This window comes from Tursiops truncatus, chromosome 9 (genome assembly GCF_011762595.2).
Source record: "Tursiops truncatus isolate mTurTru1 chromosome 9, mTurTru1.mat.Y, whole genome shotgun sequence".
Classification (NCBI taxonomy): Eukaryota; Metazoa; Chordata; class Mammalia; order Artiodactyla; family Delphinidae; genus Tursiops; species Tursiops truncatus.
In genome coordinates, this window is record NC_047042.1 from 9,191,926 (window position 1) to 9,206,457 (window position 14,532).

The window sequence follows — 14,532 nt, forward strand, 5'->3', positions numbered from 1 at the left end:
CCCACGTTACCCGCACTACCACTTAAACCCCCAAATAACTAATCATGGGAAAAGCTTGCAAATGGAATCATGGCGCATTGTCTTGGTAGCCCCCTCACCGGGGAAACCTGGGGCTTTTACCAGCACAGAGGACCCTTGAGTGTGCACTGGAGTCACCTGGAGAGCTGATTACTGAGCCACCCACCCACCCTGCCCAGTTTCTGAGTGCGCAGGTCTGGGTGGAACCTGAGAAGCTACATTTCTAACAAGTTCCCAGGTGATGCTGATGCTGCTAGCTGAGGATCACTCTTTGAGACTCGCTGCAGAAATCACAAAAGTTCTGGTAAAAATTACCTCACTTGCCACCAACTGACAGAGGTCAGGAAGCCTTTACCCTGACGCATTAGTTCTGCCATAGCCCCGCTGAATTTTTTAGTTTGGTATGAAGTTGTCACCTAACAAATTTAAGGACTAGATGTAGCCAGGCTATAACCTGAGGAGTTCTATTGGAGCCAGCGCCTCAAGGAATAGGGGTTTTACTTCATAGTCTCGGTATTGTGGATGTTGTAAGCTAGGTACTATCCCCGAATCTGTCATAAACTAATAGCGTGACTGAGCTAGTATCTTTAACACTTAAAAATCCTAAGGTCCTACAACAGTGTCTAGTTTCCCCAGAGAAGCCAAGCCTTTGGTTCTCAAGAAAATGAGAGCCACCTGGTGGTCAGTGATGAAACCTTTTTAAATAACCTTTGTGAGGTCATACTATTTGTAAATTCATTCATTCAGTTCATTATTAGGTAGCTACTATATGTCATGTATTATATACTAGGTGTAGAAAATATGGTCCACGGTCCGAGTGGAACTTACAGTTTAGTCCGGAGAAAGAATAGAAAGCTTTTAGGAAGAACTAGAAGGAACTAAGTCACATTGGGCTGAGGTATATTTAGGGTTCAAAAGTCCTGGTTTACGTGACCCTGGGTCTCCAGGAGGCTAGGATGGGTTGCAGCTCAAACTTACTAGACATATCTCCATCCTCAGTAAAACACCTCTGTGCATCTCAAATCCTGAGAAGTCGCTTCCCCAGACCCCAGGGAGGAAGTGGGCCCAGCGTAGGTGGACAGAGGAAGGAAGGAGTAGGAGAATCAGCTCAGAGCCCTGGTCCGTGTTCTCATCATACAGTCAGGACCTGGGAGGGGCGAGGTCCCGTCGCCGGGGCACGGGCTCCAGGCTCACGGGTAGTGAGCACTAGCACTGGGCTTTGACCGGGTCCAGTAGGTGCTCCTCCTTGCTCGTGCTTCCATCAAGAAGAGATGAAGAGGGGCTTCCCTGCTGGCGCAGTGGTTAAGAATCCACCTGCCAATGCAGGGGACACGGGTTCGAGCCCTGGTCCGGGAAGATCCCACATGCCGTGGAGCAACTAAGCCCACGCACCACAACTACTGAGCCTGTACACCTAGAGCCCGTGCTCCACGACGAGAAGCCACGGCAATGAGAAGCCCGCACACTGCAATGAAGAGTAGCCCCCACTCGCCTCAACTCGAGAAAGCTCATGCGCAGCAGCAAAGACCCAACGCAAAAATAAATAAATAAAATATTTTAAAAATTGTCTAAAAAAAAAAAGATGAAGAGGGACTTCCCTGGTGGTCAGGAGGGTAAGACTCCACACTCCCAACGCAGGGCGGCCAGGTTCGATCCCTGGTCGGCGAGCTAGATTCCCGCATGCCGCAACTAAGGAGTCCACATGGCACAACGAAGAGCCCGCGTGCCACAACTAAGACCCGGCACAACCAAAATAAATAAATAAATAAATGTTTTTTTTTTTTTAAGTGAGAGGTTCCTAATGAGATCGGAGTAAACCAGTCTCTCTCACTAGTAACCAAGCCTCAATCCAGGCAGTCGAGAAATAAAGAATTAGATTTGCAACATCATTCCTGGCCCAGGCTTTACTCCTTAAATTAAGAGACAGCAGCAGTGAAACCATAAAAGAAGATATTCCCCACTCAAGAGGTAACTTCTCTTCCGTAGTACTCTGGTAGACCTCTCAGTGGGCCCAATAAAGGGCTCCAAACTAGTCAGTGGCAAGAGTGAACACACATCTAAATTGGTTCTCTCATCTGCTATACCACACTGCCACAGAAAGGAGAACACTCCTATGCTAGGAGCCTACGATGACACATGATGAATCCACAGGTATTCCACAAAGCTCTGCAGAACCTCATGTGATTTCTGCCCGAAGGCAGTCAGATGTAGAAACTGTGGGTCACACTCATCGTTTTCAGGATACGTATCTGAGAACAAAATTTAAAATAGTTCCCCAAGTTAAAAAAGATAAAAGAAAAACATGCCAATTTGATTCATTTGTATCAACGACTAAAAAATAAAATGCTAGTCTTCTATCAGGGCAAACAGCTTAGGATCCCCAATTCAATCATAAGTACCAACAGCACACCCTCTATTTGTTAAAATCATGTCCTCGCCAGAACACAAATGGTTACACAAGTCACATTGCCGGAGTGGACTGGAACCAGATAGGTACTCAATACGAAATCAGTGACATAAAGCAATGTGGACCTGAAAATAGCTCCTTTTATGTCATTTTGTATTTTTCCTATCCTAGATGTCAAACCAAGAAATAGCCAAGTCAGTAAGAATGAGCAGTGGTCCATTTATTCAACTATAGATCAGGATTCCCATGGGTAGTTTATAGAACAGAGGTTGGGGAGGATGGACTAAAGCTCTCGAGCCCATCGGTACAGGACTGGCCAACACACAACCATCACACAGGCTTCCCCATCTTCTCAACTTCGAGACTCTTCCAGGAAGCTCTCCCTAGATATCCCACCCTCAAAACTGCCCTGTCCTTGGCCTCATTTATTCACTACCCCTCATAATTGATGGGCATTGTTTTTGGCAGTTATAATCTCCAAAATTTCCTTCATTATAAAAATTAATGCAGGGACTTCCCTCGTGGTCCAGTGGTTAAGACTCTGTGCTCCCAATGCAGGGGGCCTGGGTTCAGTCCCTGGTCAGGGAACTAGATCCCACATGCTGGAACTAAAAAAAGATCCCACATGCCACAACTACGACCCAGCGCAGTCAAATAAATAAATATTTTTTTAAAAATTAATGCATACTTATTTTAACAAATGTGAACAGAAGAGAATCACTGTAAAGAAATAAAAATGAATGTGCTCTCTTTCTCCAAACCCACTTCTTAAAGGTAACTACTGTTAAATAATTTAGCGTACATCCTTTTGAAATTTTTTGATAGTTTAAAAAAATCTCAACAGTATTAAATGGCGAATCACATTTATGTATGTATTGATATATATTGAAAAAAATGTATTAACTAAATAGGTTTAATAAGGAGTTCATGTTAGGTACATTGATGGCTGTTTCCTGTGGTATTTTCTAACGTACATATTTTTAAGCTGTGCCACAAAGCCAACAACTCTTATGCAGAAATTAAATTGAAAAGTAATTTAATTTTCATTATTTTAGGTTCCATTCAATCTGGCACAGGCAAATATACCTTCTCTGGTGGTAAAACAAAGAACTCTCCAGCCTCCAGATTTAGAGAAAATGTCTGTATTCCGTGAGTTCTGATAAATGGAGCATTTGCTGGTTGCATTTCATAGATCTGTTCTACTTTGTGTGTATTTGTCTTTCAGGTAAACAACTTGCATATAAAATTAATAAATCAATAAATGAAGTGATTGCTGAGAATTCTTTCAGCTGGGTACAGGGACCCAGTTACCCTTAGCTTTTGTGTTAAGAAATTATTGTTAATGAATAATTTGTTATAAGACCTACAGTGAGGTATTTTTGTCTGTACATTAAAAAAAATTATACCTACATCTAGCTGCTTCTGATCTTGAAGATTTTGCTCAGAATTCAGAAACCACCCTATGAATATATAGTGTCCTCTATAATGCATAGTTCAGGACAGAAAGGCAGATTCCCCACCCTAGTATAAATAATGTAAAAAGAGAAAGCATGTTAGGTTCTGAGGAAGAATAAAAGAAAACAGTCTTCTGACGGAAGGAGATCTGTTGTCAGCAATGTGGAATGTTCTAGTCCAGCAGCTGCTGACTTTCCAGCAGTGAAAACCCAGCTGGTGACATCACTCAGGAAAGTGACTCATCAGAGCAGTGGGATTTCATTTGTCTACTCCTCATTCCACACCATACCTTTTCTGGTGGGGACTGCAAGTTCTCTTTTGGATACAACTGCTCAACTCTCCCCAGCTTTCATCAGCTCAAGGTTTTCTCTTTTGTGGACAAGAAACAAGTTTATGGGGAATTTTGGGGGCTTTTGTTTTGGAGTTTCTACACTGCACCTACCATTTAGCCTTCAAAGGTCACACTTTGATGGGGCTAGCTCTTCTATTTTCCCTAAAAGCTGCTTTCATTTGCCCTCTAAGGACCAGGCCTGATATTGCTAGGGTGTGTTCCAGAGTAGAGCAGGAGGCAGTGGTCATTCTTTGATTCTTTAGGCCCAACAGGGGGCCTTTCCACGTGCCCATCAAGCCCACAAACTTGGTCTTCCCAGGATTCAGTGACCGGGCATTGTGATGTTTTCACTGTACTAACTTTGAAACAAGGAGCACACAGGTTACTATGCTCAGGAGAAGGTACTCTACCGTTGTTAAAATTCAATAAATACTAAGAGATGACTGACACACGTAATGTTCCAGTTACAACGCTCCAGACTGATCCAGGTTCCCAGAAGAAGAGCTAAACTCTCCATAACTGGCAGTTTTTCAGTTCCCTGTGCTAGAACTATTTATTTTGTGGCATTATAGCCTTACTTACAGGCAAAGAGTGGCAACAGTTAAGAAAATATGACTATTCTGCCATGGCAGTTTCTGGATCCTTTATTTGGGTCCTGGGGATTCTGAATACATCAAGGTAAAAAGCAAATCACGTGTGTATAAGAACTAGATACAGACAATCCACAGAAAAAAAAGCTATACAAATGGTCCATAGTTATATGTTCAATCTCATTCATAAGAGAAATGAAAATTTAAGCAGCTATACTGAGATACCATTTCCCACCTACCAGCTGAGGAAAAAAAACCAACCCAACCGTCTGACAACAAACTCCATTGGCAGCCATTGGCAATTCTGTGGGTAAACAGGCACATTCATATATTGCTGTGGGACCACAAAATCCCCTGTGAAAACATTTGGCAATACCTAGCAAATTACCTAAGAAGTTACCCTTTGATCCAGCAATTCCATTTCTAGGAACCTACCCAAAAGATAGCTATAGGTTTTATAGAAATAAATAAAAAATAGAATTTTTATTTCTTACTCATTTTTGACCAAATGTCTGTGTTAAACTATTACATACTATAATCCTCACCTTTTCTTTTACAGCAAGCTGAGAAACTTTTTACTTGGAATAAAAAGAGAATTTCTTATACTTTTGTCTTTTCACTGACTACAAGTCAAATTTGAGGAGCCTCAGAATATTGTTTAAAACGAAACTATAGGATGCTCACTTAGGCAGCACATATATTAAAATTGGAACAACACAGAGAAGATTAGCATGGTCCCTGCGCAAGGATGATATGCAAATTTGTGAAGCGTTCCATATTATTTGAATGGGTAAAGAAGATGTGGCACATATATACAATGGAATATTACTCATCCATAAAAAGAAACGAAATTGAGTTATTTGTAGTGAGGTGGATGGACCTAGAGACTTTCATACAGAGTGAAGTAAGTCAGAAAGAGAAAAATAAATACCGTATGCTAACACATATATATGGTATCTAAAAAAAAAAAAAAAAGGTTCTGAAGAACCTGGGGGTAGGACAGGAATAAAGACGCAGATGTAGAGAATGAACTTGAGGACATGGGGGGGGAAGGGTAAACTGGGACGAAGTGAGAGAGTGGCATAGACTTATATATACTACCAAATGTAAAATAGATAGCTAGTGGGAAGCAGCTGCATAGCATAGGGAGATCAGCTCAGTGCTTTGTGTCCACCTAGCGGGCTGGGATAGGGAGGGTGGGAGACGCAAGAGGGAGGAGATATGGGGATATATGTATATGTATAGCTGATTCACTTTGTTATACAGCAGCAACTAATACAACAATGTAAAGCAATTATACTCCAATAAAGATGTTTAAAAAAAAAAAAGAAACTATAGGGACTTCCCTGGTGGTCCAATGGTTAAGAATCCACTTTCCAATGCAGGGAAAACAGGTTCCATCCCTGGTTGGGGAACTAAGATCCCACATGCTGGGGGGCAACTAAACCCGAGAGCACCGCAACTACTGAGCCCACATGCCGCACCAAAGATCCTGTGTGCCGCAACTAAGACCTGATGCAACCAAATAAATAAATAAACATTTTTTAAAATAAGAAGAAACTATAGACAGGTGGGTTTTTTTTTTTAATAAACAGATGGCATTCTTTTTTTTTTTTTTTTTTTTGCGGTACGCAGGCCTCTCACTGTTGTGACCTCTCCCATCACGCAGCACAGGCTCCGGACGCACAGGCTCAGTGGCCATGGCTCACAGGCCCAGCCGCTCCGCGGCATGTGGGATCCTCGGCATATGGGATACTCCCGGACCAGGGCACGAACCCGTGTCCCCTGCATCGGCAGGTGGACTCTCAACCACTGTGCCACCAGGGAAGCCCCAGATGGCATTCTATACACTATTTTATCTCTTGCTTTTCTCTTTAACTTTTTTTTAAAATTTATTTTTGGCTGTGTTGGGTCTTCGTTGCTGCGCGCAGCCTTTCTCTAGTTGCAGCGAGTGGGGGCTACTCTTCGTTGTGGTGCATGGGCTTCTCATTGCGGTGGCTTCTCTTGTTGCGGAGCATGGGCTCTAGGCACACAGGCTTTGGTGGTTGTGGCATGTGGGCTCAGTAGTTGTGGCTTGCAGGCTCTAGAGCTCAGGCTCAGTAGTTGTGGCGCACGGGCTTCGTTGCTCTGCGGCATGTGGGATCTTCCTGGGCCAGGGATCGAACCTACGTCCCCTGCATTGGCAGGCGGATTCTTAACCACTGTGCCACCAGGGAAGCCCTCTCTTTAACTTTTAAAATAGATGTTTACATATTTCAAAATCAAAAGAAAATGAAAAGGAAATTGAGAAATCTTGTTCTTAACTGTCTCCATCCATCCCCAACCTTCCCACAGGTAGTGTTTGTTCTAGACAGTCCCATTTTTGTCTGTTGTCTCCGTGTCCCATTTGTCCAAGATTTAGCATTTGCCCAAGACTTTGATTTATTAAAAGGTAATATTTCTACTTTTATGAAAACAAGCAGAGATGAGTTTTAAAATCGAGAGATGTGAGTCCTCCAACTTCATTCTTTTTCAAGATTATTTTACCTATTCTTGCTCTCTTATACTCCCATATGAATTTTAGGATGGTTTTGTCAATGAGTACAAAGAAGCAAGCTGAGATTCTGGTTAGATCTTTAATTTTTTTCACCAATGTTTTGTAGTTTTCAAAGTATGTCTTGTGCTTCTTTTGTGAAATTTACTCCCAAGTACTTTATTCTTTTAGATACTATCATAAATGGAAGTGCTTTTCAGTTTATTCATTGCTAATATATGGAATACAATTGACTTTTTAAAAGATTTATTTTTTTATTTTACTTATTTTGGCACGTTGGGTCTTAGTTGTGGCACGCGGGATCTTCGTTGAGGAATGCGGGATCTTTCATTGTGGTGTGTGGGTTTCTCTCTAGTTGTGGTGTGCAGGCTTCAGGGCACGTGGGCTCTGTAGTCTGTGGCACACAGGCTCTCTAGTCGAGGCGTGAGAGCTCAGTAGTTGTGGCGCGCGGTCTTAGTTGCTCCATGGCATGTGGGATCTTAGTTCCCTGACCAGGGATCGAATCTGCATCCCTTGCATTGTAAGGTGGATTCTTCACCACTGAACCACCAGGGAAGTCCCACAATTGACTTTTTTTTTTTTAAAGTTTCTTTTTCTTTTTAATTTTTATTCACTTTTGGCTCTTTTGGGTCTTCCTTGCTGCACGTGGGTCTTCCTTGCTGCACGTGGGCTTTCCTCCAGTTGTGTCAAGTGGGGGCTACTCTTCGTTGTGGTGTGCGGGCTTCTCATTGCGGTGGCTTCTCTTGTTGTGGAGCACAGGCTCTAGGTGCATGGGCTTCAGTAGTTGTGGCACACAGGCTCAGTTGTTGTGGCTCATGGGCTCTAGAGCACAGGCTCAGTAGTTGTGGAGCACAGGCTTAGTTGCTCTGAGGCATGTGGGATCTTCCGGGACCGGGGCACGAACCCGTGTCCCCTGCATCGGCAGGCAGACTCTCAACCACTGCGCCACCAGGGAAGCCCCCAAGTTTTTTATTTTGATGTGGACCATTTTTAAAGTCTTATTGAATTTGTTACAATATTGCTTCTGTTTTATGTTTTGGTCTTTTGGCCGCAAGGCATGTGGGACCCTAGCTCCCCAACCAGGGATCGAACCCACACCCTCTGCATTGGAAGGCGACGTCTTAACCACTGGACCACCAGGGAAGTCCCTCAATAGCTTTTTTCGTGGATTCCTTAAGATTTTCCATATATACAAGATCATATCATCTGTGAAGAGAGAACTTTTTCCTTTCCAATCTGGATGACTTTTATTTCTTTTTCTTGCCTAATTGCCCTTACTAGAAGCTCCAGTACAATGTTAAATAAAAGTGGCAACAGTAGACATCCTCATGTTGTTCCGGATCTCAGGAGTGAGTATTCTTTTACTGTGAAGTATATTAGCTGTGTGTTTTTCAGATGACATATATCAGGTTAAAGAAGTTCCCTTCTACTCCTAGCTGTTGAATGTTTTTTTTTGATGAAGTGTTGCATTTTGTTATATGCTTTTCCTGCCTCCATTGAGATGATCATGTGGTCTTTGCCCGTTATTCTATTAATATGGCATATTGATTGGATTAAAAGGATATTGGCCAGTGGGGTTTTCTGTTGTTGTATCTTTGTCTCATTTTGGTATTAGAGTAACACTGGCATTATATAATGAATGGGGAAATGTACCCTTCTATTTTTTGGAAGAGTTTGTGATGGATTGGTATTAATTCTTTTTTAAACATTTGATAGAGTTCAACAGTGAAGACTGGGCTTTTCTTTGTAGGAAGATTTTAAGTCACTAATTCAACTTACTTGTCATAGGTCTATCAGATTTTCTATTTTTTTCTTGAGTCAGTTTTGGTAGTTTATTATATCTTTCTAGGAATTTGCCCATTTCATCTAGGTTATTTAATTTACTGGCACACAATTGTTCAAAAGTACTCCCTGAGAGTCCTTTTTATTTCTGTACGGTCAGTAGTGATTTCCCCTTTAACTTCTTAGTAATTTGAATCTTCTTTTTTTCTTGTTCAGTCTAAAGATTTGTCCATTTTGTTGAACTTTACAAAGAACCAACTTTTGATTTCATTAATTTTTTTCCTATTGTTTTTCTTCTCTATTTCATTTATTTTTCTCTCTAATCTTTTTTTCTTCGTTCTGCTTGCTTTTTGTTTGCTCTTCTTTTTTGTCTTGTTTAGGTAAGCAATGCATGCACATTGCACAAATTCAAGATGACCCAAGGTTTTTGTAAGGAAACTATTTTCCTGTAAAAATATTTGCTGCCTCTTTCCTTTACTTTGGATTTGCTTCAACATAATCCAGTGAGGGGAGGGGCAGATGTATATATGAATGTAAAATAAAACAAAAGTGGCCATGAGTTGATGATCATTACAGTTGTGTGAAGGGAACATCAGGTTCATTTTACTATTTTTACTTTGTATATGTTTAAAACTTTCCATAATAAAAAACTGGAAATATATATATCATAGGCTTATCAGTCAAGGTCCATTCAGGTTGCAGAAAACACCAGTTATTTGAACAGAGAGAACTAACAAAGTGTTGGTAACTGAATACAAAGTTAACTGTTAAAGGGTAAAAAGAGAACTCTAAGGTGTCATAGAGGTTAACGAATAGCAGTTACCTTGAAGAAACAAAGGGAAAACCTTAGAAACCTAGAGGAAGGGCCCTGTGAAGCTAGGAAGAACTCAAACCTCTAAGGAAGGAGCTGGCTGGTTGCTCGTGAAGGGAGAGGGAGCAATGAGGCTGGCTTCACAAATGTTGGAAAAGCTGATTTAGCTGCTCCTACCAAAGGAACTGCTGCTGCCAGAGTAAAGAAGCATTGGCTGGGTGATGATCCTCGGAGGGACAGAAAGCACACAGAAAGGAAAAAGTCCCTTCTCCCTCCTCCACTCTTGGAGTTTCCCTCTAGTGCTCCCTACTGGCAAAGCCTAGCAGGGAAGCAGAAGGCAAAGCAGAAATGTTTGCAGAGTCCCAGCCTCAGAATCACAAAGCTGAATGTAGGTAGGTGGATACTGCATCCTGATTGACCTCATTAGAACCTGGCAGGTTCTGGCTCATGGAAATAGCTGCCCAGCCACTGGGATCTGGCATTAACCTCCAGAGATTTTTTTCTTTTTAATATTTATTTATTTTTGGCGGCACCGGGTCTTAGTTGAGGCACAATGGATCTTCGCTGCAGCATGCGGACTTTCTTAGTTGCGGCGTGCGGACTCTTTAGTTGCAGCATGCATGTGGGATCTAGTTCCCCAACTAGGGATTGAACCTGGGCTCCCTGCAATGGGAGCTCGGAGTCTTACCCACTGGACCACCAGGGAAGAGCAGGGATGTTTTAAAAAATAAAAAGAATTTGTCCTTTACTAGACTGAGTAGAAGAAAATTTCTGTCTCTTAAAGGCTTTATAATATTTAGGGGGAGTACTGCAGTGTTAAAGGGAAATTTAAAACTGAACACAGGGATTAAAAACTCCTGGAATCAGGGCTTCCCTGGTGGCGCAGTGGTTGAGAGTCCGCCTGCCAATGCTGGGGACGCGGGTTCGTGCCCCGGTCTGGGAAGATCCCACATGCTGCAGAGCGGCTGGGCCCGTGAGCCATGGCCGCTGAGCCTGCGCGTCCAGAGCCTGCGCTCCGCAACGGGAGAGGCCACAACAGTGAGAGGCCCGTGCACCGCAAAAACTAGGTAATCATTAAGGCTCTCCTCTCTAAAGGCTGAAATACTTCTACTATACTGACAACACTGGCTGCCTATGCATAGGTAAAATGGATAACTGGAGAAGGTCTTTTCACTGTTCAGCCTTTGTACCTTTAAATTTTTGTACATGTGAATATACTGCCCTATCAAAAAGTGACTAGATTTTTGCAGAGAAAAGCCATCGTCTTAGATCAGGCTTCCCAGCAGACTCTAATTGCCTTCAAGAAGTTTACTGTGATTCCACAGTAATACTCTTGGCAACATTACTATAAGAAAATGAAGGAAGCAGGATTAAGTAGAGGGAGAAGTTGAACTGCCATACAGTTCAAGCACTGGTGTTAATCACATAGAAAATTCTGGAGCTGGAACGGCCCTTCAGAGTTGTCCCAAATTAAGGCAAAGCAGCTGTGCAGTTATCCCACTTCCACCAGTCGTTGGAAGTAGGCTGCCCGCTGAAAAGGGGTTAACCTTGGGTGATGCAGCTCCTTCTGGCTGAGTACAATTCCTGGGAAGAGACTACCGGGCAATGATCGGTCAACACTCTCAGGAGGTGAAGGAATAAGTGCCTCCGTTTTGAAAAGGGCTTTGGAACTCTGTACCATAGCTTATACTATACTATATACTATATATATTATATGTACTATACTGGTGGTTCTCACATTTTAGTGTGCACCAGAATCCCCTGCAGGGCTTGATGAGCCCCACCCCACTTTCTGATTCAGTAGGTATGGCTGGGGGTCAGAATCTGCATTTCTAACAAGTTCTAGGTGGTGCTGATGCTGCTGCCTAGGGACCACACTACGAGAACAATTCCACTGTATCTTACTGGGTTGAATCCAGCAAAGCTGAATCATTTGTTAATGTTTAGTATTTATAATTTATAGATGCTAGTACCTAAGATTCTCTGGTTAGATGTGCTCCTTATGAGCTCATGCTGCCTTCTTTGCAACCCTAGTTCACTGTAAATTACACTTTATTCACTAACACACTTGCTTTATAAAATAGTTAATAGGCAGTTTTTCTGTTTACAGATGCCAGAAAACTTCCATCCATTTTCCTTCAGTCTGTGGGCTTCAATATATTTCATTCATCTCTAAACAAGATGTATAAATCACTAAAGGGATTACTATTGCCTGTGATGAGAACCAGTTTCTGTCAATCTGACTCCATTTTCATCAAAATTTGAATCAATGACACGAAGGCTAAGGGGTAGAGAGTGGCAAGTGAGAAAATGAATTTCCTGTTAAGGAAAGAAGTTAACATTTATTGGGTATTTATTACACGCTAGGTACAGTGCTAAATACTTTCTCATACATTATTGAATTAGTGCTCGGTCACAACCTGTAAAATAGGTATTGCTATTTTCAGTTTTACAAATGACAAAATAGATAATATTAAATCCCTCACCCTGATCACACAACTAGTAAGTAAAGGAGTCTGGATTCAAACTCAAGTCTTTCCACAGACCACACTGCCTGTCTAAGTGGCCTAAACATGAGTTAGTATTCTTTCTTTTCATTAGCCAAGTGACATTTTCATGGTACTAGCTACTGTACCAAGCAAACAATGACAACCTAAAAAAAGAGTTCCATGCGCCAAGGGAGACCAACACAATTCAGCATGACAAGGACTGATGACAGTAGAATACACTGGGTCATACAGGGCACTTAATCCAAATCAGGGGTGTCAAGGAAGACATGCTGAAGAAAGTGATGTCTGGGGTGGCCCTTGAAAGATAATTAAAAGTTAGCCAGGGAGAAGCTGAGACTGAGGACTGTTTCAAGCAAAGGCATGTGCAAAGGCAAGATGGAGTTTCAGGGGTGGTAGGGAGAAGCAACAAAACATAAGATGAGCAGGGGCCAGAAAAAGGTAGGGCTTTCTACGCCATGCTAAGGGTTTGAATTTTGTTCTCAAGTCAGTGAGGTTAAAGGAAGATATAGTAAGATTTGTATTTTAGAAAGAGTGGAGGGTGCAATGAAGGAGGAAGAGAATAGGACATTAGTTAACAGGTTTTTGCACTGATCCAGGAGAAAAATGAAAAAGGCTAAACTGAATCAGTGGCAATACACACAGCAAATAAAAAAAGCCAGATTTGATATTCAGGAAGTAGCGGGATCTGGTCAGAATTACAGCAGCCAAACTAGCCTGCTTTAACTCCCTTCACAAGGGACAAGTCTTTCTCACTTCAAGAGCCTTTATACTTGCTCTTTCTTCGTGGAACACTGCTAAATTACACCCTTTCTAAATTCCATTTACTCTGCTTCTCTCAAAGCACTGTTTCTTCCCTTCCATGCACTTGCATTTCTTGTAATTCACACATTTGCCTGTTTACTTCTGTAACATCTGACCCCTGCTGTCAAGGACCGTTAGGGCAGGGACAGGTCTATTTTGCCAACCCCTGAATCCCCAATACCCAGCACAGCGCCTCCAAACAGTGCCAACAAATCACTCGGTGACTGTTTGACGGTGAACTCACACGTGGATGCCTTGGCAGACGTGTAATGCCAGTCACTCAGGCCAGAAACAGGAAAGGAAGGGCAGCAATTAACAATGGCTACTGATTACTGAATTAACTCCTAACTCTTCCACCTACTTGTCAGGTTTTCCATTCATCTGGGCACACTGCTCTCTGCCTCCACCTTGAAAGGCCCCTCCTTCCTCACGCTCGTCTACACCTTCACTCGCATTTTTCCAAACTCTTACTTAGAAGCTCAGCCCCTTCCTCTCCTCGAACTCAAGTTACATTTCCTTAAAGACTCAGGGTCCCCCGTGTCAGACGAAAGAGAAATCTCACTTTGGGACAGCATCTGCCCACCTGGTGATACTTCTGAAATGCCCGCCTGGGGAAATCCCGCCAGAACCAAATCTCCGCGGGGACGGACGGCTCCGCGCACCCGGAACGCTGCCCGGCGCGGTCAGTGCAGACAACTGTGAAAAGAAGCAAAGGTTTCAAACTGCAGCGGGTGAGAACTGGCCCCGAGCCCGGGCCTGGGCCCCGGCGACCGCGGGCTGTGCCGTCCTGGGGACAACCGGACCCGCACGCCGCCTGGGGAGGGGGGAGGGCAGCCGGGGGGAGCGGCCATGGGCAGACAAGCCCTCCTTCGCGCCCTTCCCTCAATTTCGCAGCGGGAGCGGGAACGCCGACCCCATTTCCGAGTTTCTTTCCTTTAGGTTGGGCGGCTAACCTAACGCCAGCGGGAAAGCGCTGAGGAGAAGGGCTGCCAGGCCTGGAAACAGTGCCCGCCGCGAGGGAGTTCCCGCTAGCACGGAGAAACCCTCGGAATCTGTGAACAGCAGCCAGCAGAAGCAACGACAGCAACCCTTTCCTTCCCAAACAGGTCTCAGCAACCCCAGAGCCAATGCTGAGAAAGGGCGGGAAAGCCAAAGCCACCACCAATTTTTCCACCTATTGGCTAATCCCGCTGTCGTTCCCGCAGGCCCGCCTTCCTTGCTCGCGGGCGATGTTCTTACTGGCTGACTTCCGCCAGCTCTCCGCTCTCATTGGTCAGTGTCTCCGTTCGTCAGG

General features: G+C 43.4%; 1 long non-coding RNA gene and 1 other non-coding gene across 2 annotated transcripts; one reads left to right on the forward strand and one right to left on the reverse strand.

The window, feature by feature from the left end:
• Window positions 1-5,477: 5,477 nt before the first annotated feature.
• On the forward strand, window positions 5,478-5,584 carry LOC117313693 (U6 spliceosomal RNA). The gene has a single exon (XR_004528277.1). It is a non-coding gene; the product is annotated as a U6 spliceosomal RNA (small nuclear RNA).
• Window positions 5,585-12,242: 6,658 nt separating this feature from the next.
• On the reverse strand, window positions 12,243-14,347 carry LOC117313560 (uncharacterized). Its single transcript, XR_004528045.2, has 2 exons — window positions 14,192-14,347; window positions 12,243-13,934 (listed from the first exon to the last, which is right to left on the reverse strand). It is a non-coding gene; the product is annotated as an uncharacterized lncRNA (long non-coding RNA).
• Window positions 14,348-14,532: the final 185 nt, after the last annotated feature.